Below are 19,309 nucleotides of genomic sequence, written 5' to 3'. Positions count from 1 at the left end.
GGAAGGAAGGAAAGAAAGAAAGAAAGAGAGAGAGAAAGAGAGAGAAGGAAAGAGAGAAGGAAAGAAGGAAGGAAGGAAGGAAGGAAGAAAAAGAAAAAAGAAAGAAAGAAAGGAAGAAAGAAAGAAAAGGAGAAACAAAGTGGGAAAAAGGAAATGTAAGAACTTTTGTAGATGAACTTTTGTAGGGAATCAGTGGCTTCCACCTATAATCCTAGCTACTCAGGAGGCTGAGATCTGAAGTAGTTGGAGCAGGAAACGCTGTGATACTGTTATCTACAATAAACTACTCAAACAAACTGGAAGTGGTGCTGTGACTCAAGTGGTAAAGTGCTTGCCTTGAGCAAAAGAAGCTAAGGGACAGTGCCCAAGCCCAGAGTTCAAGACCCAGGGCCAACAACAACAATAACAAAATGTAAATGAGGGATATAATGCTGTCACTAATGTGACAGCAAAATATACAAACTATTAGTTAAAAGATTAATTATTATTCTAAAAAAAAAGATATGGAAACAACCCAGATGCCCTACTACAGATGAATGCATCCAAAAATTGTCGTACCTATATACAATGGAATATTATGCAGCCATTAGAAAGGACAAAATAATGGCATTCGCAGGGAAATGGATGTTAAATCCAAAATGCAAGGAGATATGACAAAGTAAACAGGACTGGAGAAACAAAGGGCCTCCACTCAATTTGTCATATCATTACTGACTCCATGTTCTTGACCACAACTGAGGGAAGCTAGGAGGAGGACACAGCATCAGAGGGAAATGGGTAAACATACAACAGAGGGGCCCATCCGCTGCACTGGACATTGATGAAAATGAACGAAGCAACTCAAGGACAGCGATGGGAAGAAGGGAATAAGAGGCAAAGAGGGAACATCTTACACTAAGCAAAAGGAAAGAAATGTACTTATCACCCGATGTGGAAGAAATAGTTGTACTGTCAAAGCTTATAGAATTCACAAACTTCATAGACCACGATAATGATAATGATAATTTGCCTCATGAAGATTAAAATGCATTCGTGAGTTTAACTAAGTATGACTATCTCACAATACTGTGAAAATTGTAAAATTTATGTAAAATCAATCTCAATAAAAATTATTAAAAATAAAAAAAGATTAATTATTACTCTATAGCAATTTAATATGGTGGTTGTACTATTGAAACAGCCTTTATGTAAATCTGAAGTGAAAAATCACCAAGATTTCTTAAGTCTTTGCTTTGTTTTCTTAAATCTTTGTTGCTGTATAGTTGTGTACTCTCATCTTTAAACAAGCCTCTTTTTCCTTGTTTAATTTTTTTTATTACTTGAAAATCTTCTTACTCATACCGCCTTGCTGTAGAGAATCACAATTCCCACAGTGTTTGAATCTCTTTCTTTGGATTTGCTTCCAACTGAGTAGCAGGTATGGGGCAAGCTAATGTGAGATGCTATAGGCACTTCCAGAGCCAGAAAAGCAGTGCAATCCTCTTTAGTGGCATGCTTCAGCTAATAGATACCCCTTGGAGTCTTTGTTTCTTTCTCTGATACCTTTATAATCCCATTACATTTAGGAGTTCATTTCATCTTGGTGTGGTGGAAGCTCAGAGACCTTTAGCTATATAGATGGTCAAGCTCTAGGAGAAATTCTCCAACAACAACAATAACAACAACAACAACAAAAACTGTCCTGAGTCAATCTGTGTGCTTATTTTGGTCTCTGTGGCATTAAAGAGAAAATAATTAATGACTAATAAAATTCAAATGTACAGAAGAGAAATATAGAAAGAGCACCCTCAGGCCAGGCTATGCTATTTACTAACATTTGAATGAAGATCAAGTTTTGTTTATACAGCACTGAGAATGCCAAAAATTGCTCAGATATACCATGTGATAAGTTCATAAATAGTATTTCTGATAAATATTGAAGTTTGAGGATATTACTGAAATCACAGGATATTAAGCCTTTTTAATGTAGCCATATTAAATTTTCTTTTTAAATTTTAAAATGATATCTTTTCTTCTTTCTTTTTCTCTTTCTGGTTATATGGGGGATTGAACTTCGGGCCTCACATTTGAAAGGACCTGAGCCACACCTCCTAGCCTGGCTATTAAGTTTATGCCCAGGTAGACCTGGGTTACAATCCTCTTACCAGTTCTAAATCTTGTTGTGAGACACAGGTGCACACCACTGCAACCTGCCATTGTGCTTCTCCTGTAGCTAGAATAATAAGTGTGTGTTTCCGTATGTAGCCATTGATTAAGATGAAGTCTTAAGTGCTTCTTCTTTGTGACCAGGCTATCTTGAAACCCCAATCCCCCATCTCTGCCTCCCAATATTGCAAACTTGAGCCACCACAAATAAGGCTCAAATATGCTATTCATCTAAACACTCTCAAAATAGTACCATAAGAAAAGGCATAATGTACACTTTCTTATGCCTTTAGATAATTTATTTTGTAGCTTCATTGAGATTGTTTGCCCTTTTAATGACGCACATGGAATCAATGCTGTTGTTTTGGCCTAACTTAAAATCTATAAAATAAAAAATAACAGAGATAAGCTGAATTGATTATGGTCATTTTTACAATGTATACATACTTTAAAATCTCTGATCATACACCTTCTACATAACTTTTACTTGGTGACAATGCCTCAATAAAACTAAGAATGAAGGAATTCCAAAGGGGGGGAATAATAAGAAAAACAAAAATACACACACACACACACACACACACACACACACACACACACACAATGCAGAATACTTCCTTGTGCATATTTCAGTTAGTTGTATTAGGTGTTTTTTTTCTTCCTGTTTGTTTTAATCTCCACTGTTATCAGAAAACTCACAATGGAAATATAGCTCCAGGGGTTGATATTCAAATTGATCTGTTTGTGTAGCTCTTATTAGAGATCTGAAGTATATTAAATATGCATTCATAGGTTTCCTACACTCCACTTCCTCCTTCATGATTTTGCTCAAACAGTGTACAACAGCTGGCTGCCCTGAGGGCCAAGTAGTGAAGCTGTTTTGTAAAGAAAGCACTTATTGAGAAGGAAAAAATAAGCGCAGGAACTTTGTCCATAACCTTCCATCTTGTGCTGAGACAAAAACGGTCTGTCCTCTCTTCTTGATTCTACAGGCACCAGTGGAAAGAAGCTAACAAGAACTACCTCTTTCTTACCAACATATGGCACTGTGAATTCAAGGAAGTCAAGGTTCAGATTGAGTACCAGAATGATTCTCTCTGCAGCAGGTAGTTTCTATCATGATTTTATCTGGTGTTGACTGCTTCCCTCTATATATGGTCAAGTTCTAAGACAGGACAAATGGGACACCATTATTTGAGCCAGAAAAAGGGTTGTTTTACAACTGTGGCTTTGTACTAATTGCTATAAAAAAGCCAATGAAACCATCACACTGATGTGTAAGAAAACATAGCAGAAAAGCAACCAGAAAATAGACTCTATTGGATATTAATATGGATAGAATTTATCAATGATCTTCATTTTCCCACATTTTCAATGCTCACACTGACCTTTGCTTAATCTTTAGAAGCTCAATTTGTTTCCCAAGCACAGCATTGAGAACTTTGTTTTCCTTACAGTCCTAAAATAATTTACTTTGTTTCCTTGAAAATCAATAGAAGGGAAATAGAAAAAAGAAGAAGAGAGAAGGAAAACATGGAGAAGGAGGAAAAGAAAAAATGAAAGGAAATAAATTAAATTCTTAATGTCAAGTAAAGTTAAATACATTGGGGAAGTCCTAATTATGGTAAGACAGGAAGAAAGAAACAAGAGGAAAATTAAGGACTATAAGGATGTTTATACAGTGACTTTTTAATAGAAGCAATACTTAGTATTTAAAAGCTAATACATGTCATTACTCAATACCATAGTCAAATCTTTATGGGATTCTCCATATTTCTCTATCTCCAATCTCACTAAACTTTAACATTCACAGAAAAAGTAATGTAGAGAAAGGAGGGTAATGTCTATAAACTATCTTCACTATTAAAACATCATTTTTGAAAGGTTCTACCTGACAATAAATATGCAGACATTGGGAATCAAAATTAAATGAATATCTCATATGTATACATATACACATATGGATTAAAGGCTTCCTGTGGTCATTCGAACTGTGTTATTCACAAAGGCTCTGCACCACAGAAAGCAACTCTTCTCTTCATTGTCATGTTATCTTGTTCTCTATCTCTAGTCACAAGCTGCAGAACTAGTGCATGATGGGGACTTGAAGAAGGAATTTATCGAGATAATGGCAAGGCTTGTTACTGGATCCAGGTCTGGCACAAGGCATGGTGTCAAAATTATACTGTAAGATTAATAAAAAAAAATTTCCCAGGACTGCAAAACTAAATAACAAACCACACTACCGGAATGCCCCGGAAGCTTGCCATGGTGGGAGTCACGCAGTTTTGGTACTGGATGTCTGCGGGATTTAAGGCATTTGCTTTGAATGCCATGCATCTGCACAACATGGGCCCGTGATTCCCCCAGAAATATTAACTATGCCTTCCTGAGTGACTCCTTAACTACTGAAGAATGACTTGGCTTGCGGAAGTAATTTACTGTGGTAAACAGAGAATGAAAATCAAGACAAAGATAACATTAGACTTCATGACCCAAAATAATCATTTACCAACAATTTTATCAGTTTTGCCTCTAACCTCAAACTTCATAAAGGGCAAGTCTAAAAATAACCTTTTACTTTTCCCTTCCAACATGCTGAATACTTCATCTGGATTTGGGTGATTTTTAATTTTTTTTTATTGTAAAGATACTGTACAGAGGGGTCACAGTTACATGAGTAAGGAAATTAGTACATTTCTTCTGGAGCATTGTTACCCCCTCCTTTGTTTTTCCCCTACCATCTCTTCCCTCCCTACCTCCCCAACTCCTCCCTCCCCTACCTCAAAGTTGTAAAGTTCATCTTCAACATAGTGTCTTGTACATCTTATTGTTACAATGGGTCAACCAGAGTGAAATTTTAAATTTCATTGAGTTTGGGAAGAGTATTATCTAAAATTGCTCATCTATTGCTATGATTTGTCAGCAGATTAACACACTCTCCAAATTTCCTAATCATTTTTATAAACATATGTTTGGATCCATACACAGAAATTACATTTATTTAGCAGCCATCTTGATTATTGTAATATATTTGAAGTTGAAATCTTTATATTTTGGCAATATTGAATTCAATTTGAATATGATATATTCTCTCAATAAGTAGTGTGCCATATTTTGCTAATGAAAATGTCAAGTAAGTCAAATTAGAGTTTCATGGCATAAACAGTATTTTCATTTCTTTTTTTAATCTTTAAGTACTTGTACAAAGGAGTCCCCAATTCAATAAGGCAGTTTATGAACACAGTGCATCTTGATCAACCACCCATTTAAACATTCTCACCCATCCAATCCAGCACACTGTTTTCCTCATTCAACAATATTTTCTTTCTTTTTTTTTTTTTTTTTTTTGGGTCCGGTCATGGGGCCTGAACTCTGGGCCTGGGCGCTGTCCCTCAGCTATTCAGCTCAAGGCTAGCGCTCTACCACTTGAGCCACAGCGCCACTTACGGCTTTTTTTCCTTTTTGCTTATGTGGTGCTGGGGAATCGAACCCAGGGCCTCATGCATGCAAGGCAAGCGCTCTACCACTGAGCCACCTTCCCAGCCCAACAATATTTTCTTTATGAACACAAAAGGACTTTATAAAATCAGCCAAGGTTCAGAGAGCAAAGGGTGTGTTATTTGCTACTCATCATCTTTCTTGACATATTAAAAATTATTTATCATCGGGTCTGAGAAGGTGGCTCGGTGGTAGACTGCTTGCCTTGCATGCATGAGGCCCTGGGTTCGATTCTTCAGCACCACATAAGCAGAAAAAGCCAGAAGTGGGACTGAGGCTCAAGCCTTGAGCTGAAGAGCTGAGGGACAACGCCCAGGCCCAGAGTTCAGGCCCCACAACTAGGGAAAAAAAATTATTTATCATTATATTAAGTATCCTTACAATTCTAAAGCAGAAAATCTTTAGAAAATGCTGAATTTCAGAATAATAATAATACAAGAAACTACATATTACTTCAGGTTTAGAGTTGAAATAAAATATGCAAATTGCAGGTAGAGTTGAAATTACAGGTACTAAATTTTCCAAGCTACCATGCAATCATATAATGTGATGAGCTAGCTGAAAAGAGTACTTTCAAAGATGAAAGGCAAAATAGAGTGAGGTGTGTGCTTTTCTAAGAAAACAATAACTAAACTGAAGCAAGACTTATATATCCATATATATATAATATAAATATAAACATAGATATTTGGTGGTATCATACTGCCCTCATATTTTCAGTGTAGCATGAAAAGCTTAGAGAGATTACCATTCTTACCTTGTGGCTCCCAAAACAAAATATCTCTCTCTTTCCCCCTTTCTCTCTGTCACTCTGATTCTCACACACAATTTTGTTATTGAGAAATGCATGAGATTGCAAGAAGTTTTCTCAGTTGATATGGAGAAGCTAAAATATTTGGAATTTGGGGGTTTTTTTGTTCTTCACTTAAAAGCCTTGACATGCTATGAACTTAACACTTTTATTCATCAAGTGTTTAGCATAACAGAACAGTTGGTTTATTGAATACGTTGGGTAAAAGAGTCACCATTAACTGTACCAGAGTAGTAAAACACAGATTATAGATGCCTGTAACTGTATATACTTGAGAAAAATATGGGAGATTTAAGCTGTATTTTTCATAGAAAATGTAGCACCAAATGCAATCATAGAAATGTTAATGTGTCATGGAAATACTATGATACAAGAAAAATGAAAATTTATAAAGGCTGCACTGTTTCTTTGGAAAAGAGCTCTCTGTCTAACCAAAATAAGAGAACCAAAATCCAAGAGCTTGTGTTACATGTGATACAAGAAAAATCTCCAATTTTTGCCATTGTTTCCAAGAAAAGAAATAATTGATTCCCGTCATCTGAATGACTTAAAAACCTTTTCAAGAAAAGTTCTCTCTTTGACACCTGTGAGGATAGTATAACAAAACATATATATCTCCAAGCAGGGACTAAATTCTCATGGGTAATGTTTATTTGTCTATTGCTTTGAGGAAAAGAGCACACCATAGAAATTAATGCTCATCATTTATCAGTCACATGTAACATAAAACAACTCAATACATGAAAATTTTAAGGAATGAATATCAATCTAGTTTTTTATTCTACTAGTACATTTATGTGCATGGCAAAATAACCAAATGTATATATATATATATATATATATATATATATACACATATACATACATACATACATGGGGCTTGAACTCAGGGTTTGGGCACTGTCCTTGAGCTCTGTTTTGCTCAAGGCTAGCTCTTACCACTTTAAGCCACAGCTCCACTGCCAGTTTTTGAGTGGTTAATTGGAGGTAAGAGTCTCACTGGGCAAATGGGATTGCATGAAATTGCAGAGCTTCTGCAACAATGAGATGTACAAGTCGATATGTCAAAAACGAACTTTACAACTTTGGGGGGGGCTGGAGAGGATTGGGTGGGAGGGGGGGGGGAGGATGGGACGGGATGGGAAGGGTAAACAAAGGAGGAGGCTACAATGCTTGATAAGAGATGTACTCATTATCTTGCCCATGTAATTGTAACCCCTCTGTACAGTATTTTCACAATAAAAAAAAAGAGTCTCACTGGGACTTTTCTGCCCAAGCTAGCTTTGAACCACAATCCTCCTATCTCAGCCTCTCGAGTAGGTGTGAGCCACTGGCTACTGGCGAAGTATATTTTTGATAGAAGAACATTTAAAACTTTAGAGAGTGATGTTAAAAGCTATAAAATGGTCTTTTATCCAGAGTTCTAAAAGACAGATTAATCTTGTCTTAGCCTGACTAATAATGACTCAAATTCTCTGGAAGAATCCCCAGTGAGTACAGATGAAAGGAAAATCCAAATATCACTTAACTATTGTGGCTGTTTTGTTATAAAATAATCCCAAAGGCTCTTTGTGAAGAAGGCTTGATCCTGTGGCTGTGTTCAGAGGTGACTAGATTGTCAGGGCTCTAATATAATCAATGGATTAATAAATTAAGGTATTCAAAATCTGATGGCATTTAGGGGAAGTGAAAGACACCAGGAAGTCAGGCTTACTTGAAGGAAGGAAGTCACTCCAGATATACTTCAAGAATATACATTTTGTGGGAGGCTTCTTCTTTGTCTCTGCTTCCCGACTGTCATGAGCTGAGCAGCATGGTCCTTCTGCCATGTTTCTGCCTTCTCACAGGCCTGAAAGCAACACAATCTAAAAACTCCGAAATCGTAAGACAAAATGCAACAATGACATGTACAAGACATAATGTTGAAAAATAAGCTTTACAACTTTGGCAGGGGAGGGGGCGGGGAAGGGCAGGGATGAGAAGGAGAAACACAAAGGAGGAGGCAACAATGCTTTATAAGAAATGTACTCATTACCTTGTTCATGTAATTGTGACCCCTCTGTATGGTATTTTCACAATAAAAACTTATTAATAAATAAATCTTTCTAAGAGAACAAAGATAGGACCTGATGGCTTTCTTGTCCAGCCTGCTCTATGAAGTAGGAGGCCAATAAGACTTACTTACTTAATCAAATAAAAGTAGCCAAACCTGTACTGAATCTGTGCCAACCAACTGAGCAGAGGAGAGGAATCTTACCTATCTTGCAGGTTGAGTGTTAGAAACTTCATGTCTATTTTTTTTACCTTGCGTATAGACTACCATGCAAAAGGCAGATAGAGGCCTCACTTCCTATCGAGATTACTGCCCCATAACTCATCTCAAAAGACGTTTACACATAGCTAAAAGAGGAATCAAGAAACTCCAGACAAGGAATCCCAGCCATCTGGGAAGATTTTCAACAAAACATTCCAAGGTAATGATCTAGAGTTGGGATCCATTTCTCTATAAACAAAAGTTCTATTAAAGAAAAACAACTCCAACATCATTTCTTATCACTGTTCATTGCCCTATGTATGCATTCTTTGAAAAAAAGGAAAGCTATTCTATATCGGAATGCCTGGCAATAAATGTCTAATGAACGTATAGAGCAGTCAGTGTGGATACATGGCTAATTTTCTCAGTAAGGATCATGATAGAGAGAGATATCTGAAGAATTATATAGAACCAAGCACATTAATGGTAACACTTATTCATTCTGATTTTTAAACTGATGTGTAATGGCATGAAATAGTTGCATATTTTGCTAATTACACATATATGGCTGTTATTCAACTCAATATCCAAAGGAATATGAGAAAATGCAAAAGAGGAGAGCATCCATCAAGCAGAACTCCAAGCATTTCTGAATATTATCAAGATATTTTAAGTGTGCAAGATAAAGAATGCATATAAGTAATTAGAGGAATATTCTCAGAAGACATTAAAAATTCATAGTTAATATGGATAATACAGATACTTATTTCTGTCATCCAGTAATGTATAAATAGTACTTAATCAGGCATTGCACTAGACATCATGTTTACACATCAATAAAAACATGACTCTTAATTTTCTAGAGATCCCTTTCTAGCCAGGTATACAAACACAAAAAAGGATAGTAGGCAAATCCATGAAAAAGTGGGAAAGTATTGATAATTCATGTGCATTTAGTCACCCAGTTGAAGAATACGTTTTTATAAAATCTGAAGGATGACTTAAATATATCCTCCTGTAAACTTTGGGTAGGAAGACAGGTAGGCAAATTGAAGTTTTATAGCATGAATGCTATCACCTTTCCAAAAAAAGTATGTTGCCACTTATCCATTGTAATAGTATTAAAATACAAGGCACATAGAACAGGAATAAGTTATGAATGCTCCACCTCTAGCATGTGAAGACACAAAGCAGATTCCATCTATGAAAAAAATGGGTCATCACCAAAACTTGAGTCTGGTGATGCTTTGATCTTGTACCTTGTAATTTTTAGAACTGTGAGTAACATATTTCTGTTGATATATATATATATATATATATATATCAGTCAAGGATATAAAAGTATAACCATCAAAAGGCATAAGACATTGGGTTAGGATGTGGATTGGGGGTAAGAAGTTAAAGAGAAAGAAAGAAAAGAAGATGGCACCACAGAAGTATGAATACATCTGGTAGTTTTTGAAGTCCTCTGGTGGCTAAAACAGAAGGCACAGAATATACACGAGGAAATGAGTGAGAATGTCTGGGGAACAGAGTGAGGCTTTAACTTGATTGGAGTCCAGTTCTAAGCATTGTTGACCATATTGGAGTGTGGAATGTTAGCTCTTTGAGGCTAGTACATTGCTGACTTCTTCTAAAAAGATGTTCTTTGCCATGATCCCTTAGGACCCTTACTTTTCACTGAGATCATGCTTAATGAATTATGCTCATAGCAAGTTTCTCCTTATTCTATTTCCCTATATTTTATAAAAGCCTAAATTGTCTTACATGGTTATACACAGAACTGTTTAGCGACCTTCAGCCACTACCAACCTTTCTCTTTCCTACCTTCCATTTCATAAATGTTGATCTACATTCTGCATGATTGCTTAATCTCCTCTCTCCTCTCTGATTCCACTGCAATCCAGACTCTGCTCCACCATCACACTTTTTAGTTCTGTCAAACATCCTCACTGACCCCGATAATTCTAGAGGATACGTTTAAATTCTTAACTCAGTAGAGCTAGCAAAACAAAATTGCATTTGTTTAAGAATCACACATAGATTCCTTTTTTACACTTCCACAACCCTGATGTCATTTAATTTCACTTACTGTTTATCATTCTTGTTTATCATTCTTTCTCAGTCTCAAAAGGAAGATACTCCTCTATCTATTAGGTAATTTTTTGGCTTTTCTTTTATGGTACTGGGAATCAAACCCAGGATATTGCACTTACTAGGCAAGTGTATTGCCACTGAACTACATCCCAGCCCTAATATTGATGCTTTGATTTTTGTATTGGATTTTTTTTAGTCAGTCATGGGATTTGAACTATGGGCCTGGGCATTGTCCCTCAGCTCCTCAGCTCAAGGCGAGCATTCTACCACTTGAGCCACAGTGCCACTTCCAGTTTTCTAGTAGTTTATTCAAGATAAGAGTCTCACAGACTTTCCTGCCTGGGCTGGCTTTGACCCTGAGATCCTCAGATCTCAGCCTCTTGAGTAGCTAGAATTACAGACGTGAGCCACCAGTGCCCGGCAATATTGATGATTTTAAAGACTAAACTTACATTCTACTTTTGTTCTCATGCTAAATACATTTCATGAGTAAATTTCATATGATTCATAGCTTGACTATGATGATCATAAAATCTGTGACTCTGGCCTTGTCTTCTATGCATTTTAAACGTCCATATCTAATATCCATCTACAACTATCCACTTGGATATCACACAATATCTCAAAAATTTCAGGAGCTAATATAAAGACCTCTCAAAGTCTTCTCTCCCTTTTTTATACCAACATCAGCTCATGATTTATATTTTATTTCCTCATATCCTAATAAGAGCTGTTGTTACCCTAACTGCTCCATTCTTTTATTACATCTTCTTTCACATGATCACAAAGGTTTGATGCTTTTTACTCCTTTTTTCATGTTCATCATCGCATAACTATATAACTACAAATTGTCTCAATCAATGTATTTCCCCTTGAAATTATTTCCTATTTATTCAACTCTTTTTTTCCTTTTTTTGGTGCCATTCTTGGGTTTGAACTGAGGGCCTGGGCACTGGTTCCTGAGATCTTATACTTAAGGTTAGCACTCTACTACTTGAGCCACTTCTGTTTTTCTTTCTGAGGTTAACTGGAGACAAGAGTCCCACACACTTTCCTGCTTAGGCTGGAATTGAATCAAGATCCTCAGATCTCATCTTCCTGAATAGCTAGGATTACAGGTGTGAGCTACCAGCACCCAGCTCCATTTACTCAAATCTTTATCCAGCATCTAAAGTGAATAATCAAAATATGACTATGGACTTCACTAATTTTTAAAATCTATTGTTTATTATTCATTCTGCAAGTAATATAAATTCTAACCATGTACTGGTGGCTCATCCTTTTAATCCTAGCTAGTCAAGAAATCAGGAGGATCATAATTCAAAGCCATCCTAGGCAGAAAGGTTGAGACTCCATCTTCAAAATGACAAGGAAAAGCCAAGTTGGATGCACAACTCAATTGGTAGGAGATACCAATGGCTCACGCCTGTAATCCTAGGTACTCAAGAGGCTAAGATCTGAGGATCACAATTAAAAGACACCAGGGGTAGGAAAGTCCAGTCTATGGGACTCTCATCTCCAATAAACTACTCAGAGCACTAGCCTTCAGCAGAAGAAATTCAGGGACAGTGCCTAGGCCCTGAGTTCAAGTTCCAGGACTGGCAAAATAAACATAAATAAATAAATAAAGCAAATAAGAGTCTTTGGGATCAAAGCAGTATCAGAAAAGAAAAGAGAGAGAGGTATGCTTGTTTAAGACCCTGGAAAACTTTTTACCGGACTTGAAATAAAATAACTCACCACACCTGTGAATGAGGTTTCTTGTTGCCTTTTTCTGGTCTCCCCTTTCACCTCTCCCCAACTCCTTTGCTTGCTTATTATTATAGCTGTATCTCTGATGTTCCTAGAAGCCAAGCTCTTTTCTAAAAACACCACAATGATAATGGAACTATGTAAGATACAATTTTGTCACTGTGAGAAAATACCTGTGAAAGACAACTTAAACACCAGAAAGATTTCTTTTGTCTCTTAGTTTCAGTGGTTTTATTCCAAAGTCAGCTGACCCTATTGCGATGGGTCTGTGAGGGTGAGAAGATGGTGGCAGAAAGGGGGTGTCAAGAGGAGAGCTCCTCATCTCATCTCAGCCAGAAAGCAGAGGAAGACACAAAGAAGCTCAGTACAAGGCATAGCCCTCAAAGTGACACACCCAGTCACCTACCCACCTCCAAAAGTTTTCATCTTCCAATAATGTCATTCAATCATAAATACAAATAGTGATTGTTTCATTGAGTAGGTCAGAGTCCCCAGGATTCAATCGACTCTCAAAGACATTTCTTCCTGCTGGTGTCCAAGGCTTCAACATACATGGACCTTTGAAGAGACACTTCCTATACAAACCATAACAAGGAATTCTGTGTTAAGTAAATAGTTTTTAAGTCTTTATTCTAGACAATTCTCTCCATAGGAAAATGGAGCTTTGGGGGAGAGGAACATGTCTGATTTTTGTCTGCTGTTTGTATTTTTGAAATCTTAAGTCAAGCACAGAGATGGTTATCAAGTACTGGTGGAGTGAATGAAAGCAAATGAAGGAATCATAAAAATGCTGAAGAGCTTTGGAATATTGCATACTATTCTTTCTGATTCACTTTGAAGTACATCTTGTAAGGAATTTGCTCTCTAGTTGAAGTCAGAGGAAAGTATTTGAATCTAATGCAAGGAACCACACTTTGAAGAAGTACAAAGGATTTAGAGGACGCACAAAAGAGTCTAGCTTATCCAAATGCTCAACATTTGCTGTAGAAGTATATCTTGGAGACTGACTTTGGTGGTTGTGATTGCTCTTCATGAATCACTCACGTTTAGCTGCACCATATAGAGCATGAATAATATATGTGCATGTGAAGAGAGCTGGATCAATCACCAACACTATAATTCAATCAACATAGAAATTTATTTTTAAAGAATAATAAGAGTTTCACATAATGTCAGCTTGAGTTTATGTTTGACTGTTCATCACATTCAGAGTGTGTGTATTGTGATTTGCTTTGTCTTTTATAATGAGAAATAATCTGTATATGCATGCTGCTTTTACAAGTGACATATAAGAAAACACATGGGATTCAGTACCAGAAGCCTGCAGTACCAGAAACCTTTATTTGCTGTATTTAATGTTTTTTTCATATTTAAATGTTTTTCTAAATAAGTATTTTTTACCTGTAAAAATATCTTTATATATTTTGGGGGCACACAAATTTTGATCATCACAAATTTTGATCATTGCTAGACAAAAAAATGTAATATGCACTGCACTTTAAAAAGCCAGTCATAATTATTATTAGTGAATAATATGTTTGGGGATGGTTTTATTATCTTTAAGTAGTTGTACAAAGGATTTGACATTCAACACAGCAGTTTATGAATTGAGTGAGTCTTGATCAATATGATCCCTTTCAATATTTTCACCCACTCATCACAACCCACTTCTTCCCTTACGTGTTTTAGCTTAGGTATTGAATTTTTTTGCTATTTAACAAAGCAGTTTAAGTATACAGTGCATCTTAATCAGTGTCATTCCTTCAACATCTTCACACCCTTCACATATTTTTCTCAATTCTGTGGTATATCAATGGTTTCTTGCTAACATTCGTTCCCCTTCCCTGCTTCATTCTTCTACTCTCATCCCTGGACACTCCCCTCCCCTCCTGCAAGTACTTATTTCCTGGTACTTATTTTGTTGAGCTTCAATTCAATCCTTTCTAAAGAATTATTGTATTTGAACTCTCCATTAAGTTTATTCTAGTGAATGATATTTTAAAATATATCTGATCTATTGAAATTAGAGATGTTTGCTACTATAAATTCTTCCTCTCCTCAATCTCATCAACTCCCCAGGAAAGATATTAAGACCTGTGTCTGGTAGTATTTTGAATCATTGGGGGGGATTTTTAAGCTATTAATAACAGATTTCTGTGCAGCCCTTGTGAGACTCTATGGAGATAATATTACATGGCATTAAGAGTTGAAATTTTTGGTTGAATGGACCACACCTCAAGTCGGGATCCTAGGAAACAGCCCTGAGTGGCAGCCCACATCAGCTTTTAAGCATTTTGAGGAAAGGGGAAGGCTGGGTGTTGGCTTTAGCCAATGATCGTTATAAAAATTCACACCTTAAGTTTAAATTTCCTGCCAAGATTTTGCTGGCAGGAAGCAGGGGAATAGAACAAAGGATGAAGATGGTTCAGTTGGGTTAGGGCTCACGTTGCTCAGAAAATAGGAGAAGCAGAGTTAGTGTTACAGAGTTACAGGGCTTCAGGGTTATAGAGTTACAATTACAGTTACTAGCTAAAATAGCTAATGACCAGGGGAGTCTTATCCACAGCACACTTACATTTATATCTTAAAATCATTCATTATCCATTTTACACAATCCAAGTCAAATATTATATTTCATCCTTACTTCCTCCACCATATCAAAACAGATCCAAATTCTAGTTTGCACATTGCAAATATGGTTTTAACCATATAACTTTTAGCAACTTACTTAATTTTTCTATGCTTTGCTATTCTCCTCTGTGCAATAGAAATTGACTCTAGATTTTCATTAGAATAGAAAAAAAAGTAAAAATCATTTATCACCATGTCTTGTTTTTTCATAAAATCTTAGAAAGGGTTAGCTAATTCTATTATTACATTACAATTTAAGCAATTGTTTTTGGTTTGAATGTACAAAAGAAAAAAGTACAAATAAGAAATGCATGGTTTAAAAAGATTCATACTACTTCAGAGTTGGGTACTAATCTCATGATCTCTTACTTCTGCTCCTGTTGCATAGATATATTCTCTAGACAATCTTTCTTGCTTAAAAAATGTGATCTATACCAACTGTAATCTATGGCAATAGCTCCTACTTTGCCCCACCCCAAAGTACTTAATTTTATTTTTCCAAGGTCTATTAAAAATTCCAGGAGATAGCTCCTCATGATCTGGTATGTGATCTTTGAAAAAGTATATAATTTATTTCCCTATTGCAATCATATTATTTGAGATATGGAGAGAATGTCAGTAGCTAAACTATCTCTATAAATAAAAACTCAAACATACTAAAGTCCTCAAAGATGTATGGTTTACTGTGAATAAACAATAACTTTTGGCTATCTTAATCATATTTATAACCAACATCATTGTCATCATGATCATCATCAATGTCCTTAAACCAATTAGTTCCTGCCTCAAAGGTCTGGTCCTTCATGAAATAAAAGTTTCTTCCATGACTAACTCCAAACCTTAGGGGTGGAATTTTCTCAAAGAAGGTATGGTACCTGATTATGATTTTCAATCTTATTTGAAAGCTCAAAAAGGATAAATACAACAGGAAGATAATTTCCACAGAGTATATTTCAACAACCAGCATGGATTTGGAAATAGAAACTTTCTAAGATCTTTCTAGTTCTAATGTTTACAGTTCTTTTATAGGCATCTAATAAAAATAAGAGGAAAAAATTCTAAAGTAATTTCCTATTTAATTTTCAACAAATGTGAGCTATTTAAAGTCTAAGACATAAGTGTGTTCTGTATTAATTCTAATCTATGTTATCAACAACTCTAGTTTTGTAGTGATAATTAGGTAATACTGTATCTTCTTTAAGGAGTAGAAAATGGATGTTAAGAATTAGTTCTTTAAAATGGTTCTAAAAATTATTTTAGAAAGACCTATAATGAAATAATATCATGTATTATAGTTTTGTGGCCATTTCACTAATGAGCATTCATTTTCTCTTTAGCACGCATAAATTGGTGATTTGGTAACATTCTCCTTTTAAGAAACATAATACCAGATGAATTACATATCACTACAAAAACATGAAGGGCCACAACACTTCCTGGATTAAAATCTCCTGGCAGAACTTACATTGAATAACTCTGAAGTAGATTCAAATTAGCTAATAATGGACCAAAACTTAATTGCATAGTAACAATTTCATCAATATGAAATTTCATAATTGGGATTATGAAATAATGCTTGCAGCTCACCACTTAGCATTCAATGACTGCTTCATCGTCTCTCCTGGTGCAAATGATTATGGTGATAACCCCTTTAAAAGCTACATATACTTGTCTTAAGATAACAATTCTTAATATTTTTGTCTTATTTTCTCTGTTTACATCTCAATTCCCATCAAAAGAACAGATGTTTAGAACAGCTAGCAAGCTGAGCAACAGTGACTCTCACCTATAATCCTAGTTACTCAGGAGGCTGAGATCTGAGGATTGTGGTTCTAAGCCAGCCAAGGCAGAAAAGTGAGATTCTTTTTTTAAAATAAGTTTTTAATTGTAAAAATACTGTACAGAAGGGTTAGAGTTACATGAGCAAGGTAATGAGTATATTTCCTATCAAGCATTGGTGCCTCCTCCCTTGTTTTTTCCTTATCATCCCTTCCATCCCACTTCCACAGCTACACTCTCTCTGCCTCTCCTGCCTAAATTGTAAAGTTTGTTTTTCAACATAGTGTCTTGTACATCTCATTGTTACAATGGGTCAACCTGTATCTTTATTTTTCCCTTCCCCTCTCCAACTTAGATTGATATCAAATACAGTGAAAACAGAAAACAGTGGTTACACCGTAGGGGAGGAACATACAAAGCAACAAAAAAAATCACGTGGTACATTATAAATACATTGGAGTTCATTTTGTTTAATATCATCTTATCTGGTCATATGTACATAGCTTTTGATCTTTTCTGCTTGTCCCAGCAAGATCCTTCGATCTGCACCTTCAGGAGTCACACCTTGTCCATAAAAACAAACACATTCTGAAAGTGAAAGGCTGGGATAAAATCTACCAAGCAAACGAACCCCATAAACAGGCAGGAGTTGTAATCCTAATATCAGATAAAATAGACTCCAAATTAAAATTAGTGAGAAGAGATAAAGAAGGTCACTACATACTGATTAAGGGATCTCTCCTTCAGGAGAATATTACAATTCTAACTATCTATTTACCGAACAATGGAGCACCCAAATTTATCCAAGAAACACTACTTTCCCTCAAATGTCACATAGATCCAAAGACATAATTTGTTGGGTACTTTAACACACCATCATCCCCACTAGATAGATCAACTCAGCAAAAACTCAACAGAGAAACAGCAGATCTAAACAACTGCCTGGAGATCAACTAGCTTTAACAAACATCTACCAAAAAATGAGATTCTTATCTCATATCAACTACAAAAAAATCTGAAAATAGAGCTATGGCTCAAGTGGTAGAGAGCTAGCCTTGAGCAAAAAAAAGTTCAGGGACAGCACCCACACCCAGAATTTAAGCCTCAAGACCAGCCCCCCCAAAAAAAGTCTAAGAACAAATTTCCACCTATAAAACAAGTAAATAGGTTCTGGATATTTTCTTTGTCACTATGTCCATGAAATTGACTGATAGAATACATCTTAAGTTTTCATCACAAATATAAAGAGTTAAATATGTGAGATGACTCATAAGTTAGTTATCTAGTTTGTGGCAGTCATTTCCCAATGTTTTGCATATTGTATATATTTGGTACATATATATATATATATATATATATCATATATATTTCATTTTTGTCACCATCACTAAATAATGCTAGATAAATATATAACACATTTTTATTTTTTACATGGATACAATAGTATTTAATTGGTATAATTTTTCATTTATGAGGAGGATGATTTAAAGGATGATGAATAGCATTAATATATGGGTATGTCTGTGTTGCCTTCATGAGTTTTACCTGCCTTCAGTGGGGATGAGAATATGTATCTTAAAAACATAGTGAAGTTTATTATTACCTGTTTATTATTTTCTGGTTCTTGGTTAGGTGCTTTTACCTCTCTGAAGCTGAAAGAAAAAAATAGGAGTAAATCTTCTTTGGAAAATATGTCACTCATATGTCAGAGATGTCGATATTCTTAGGGTCCAGATAATTTTACTGAACACCACACTTGGTTTGAAAACCACTCATCCTCAATGGAATCCACAGATTATTTCTCCTTGGGGAAAAACCAAATTGAATCAAAGTAAAACCAAACAAGATACTTTCCAATTATACAGCCAGAAAGTATCAAAGGGCCATTTTCTTAGAAGAAAAAAATCAATAAGCATATATTCTGCAGTGTGTGAATCACAATGTGCCAACAGCTTTCCACCATCTCTCATTGTTCTACAAGGGACATTTGTCACTGTCAAAGTCAGGAGGCTCTTCCACTAGAGACAAGTTCCAGAGTCCTCCAGAAAAACATGTTTCAGTAGCACTTCAGGCAATTCATGCCATTTGTTCAGGGCTTCTCTGAAAGCCATCATCTCTCTCCTGTCATGTGGATTAAAAAAAGGGGTTTTACAGAGGAGACTTCCTTTTTTATTTGACACAATTCTCCCTTTCTCCTTTTATCTTGAGGTAAAAGATGAGAGGATATGATTTAGAGAACCTAAATATAAATTAGCAACAAAATACCATTCAAATGTCTTTTGATGTTCCAACTTCTGAGTAGATCATTTTCTGAAGTGTGATAGTGATAGAATGCAAGC

This window comes from Dipodomys ordii, unplaced genomic scaffold, assembly GCF_000151885.1.
Source record: "Dipodomys ordii isolate 6190 unplaced genomic scaffold, Dord_2.0 Scaffold4, whole genome shotgun sequence".
Classification (NCBI taxonomy): Eukaryota; Metazoa; Chordata; class Mammalia; order Rodentia; family Heteromyidae; genus Dipodomys; species Dipodomys ordii.
This window is presented reverse-complemented; position numbering follows the sequence as displayed.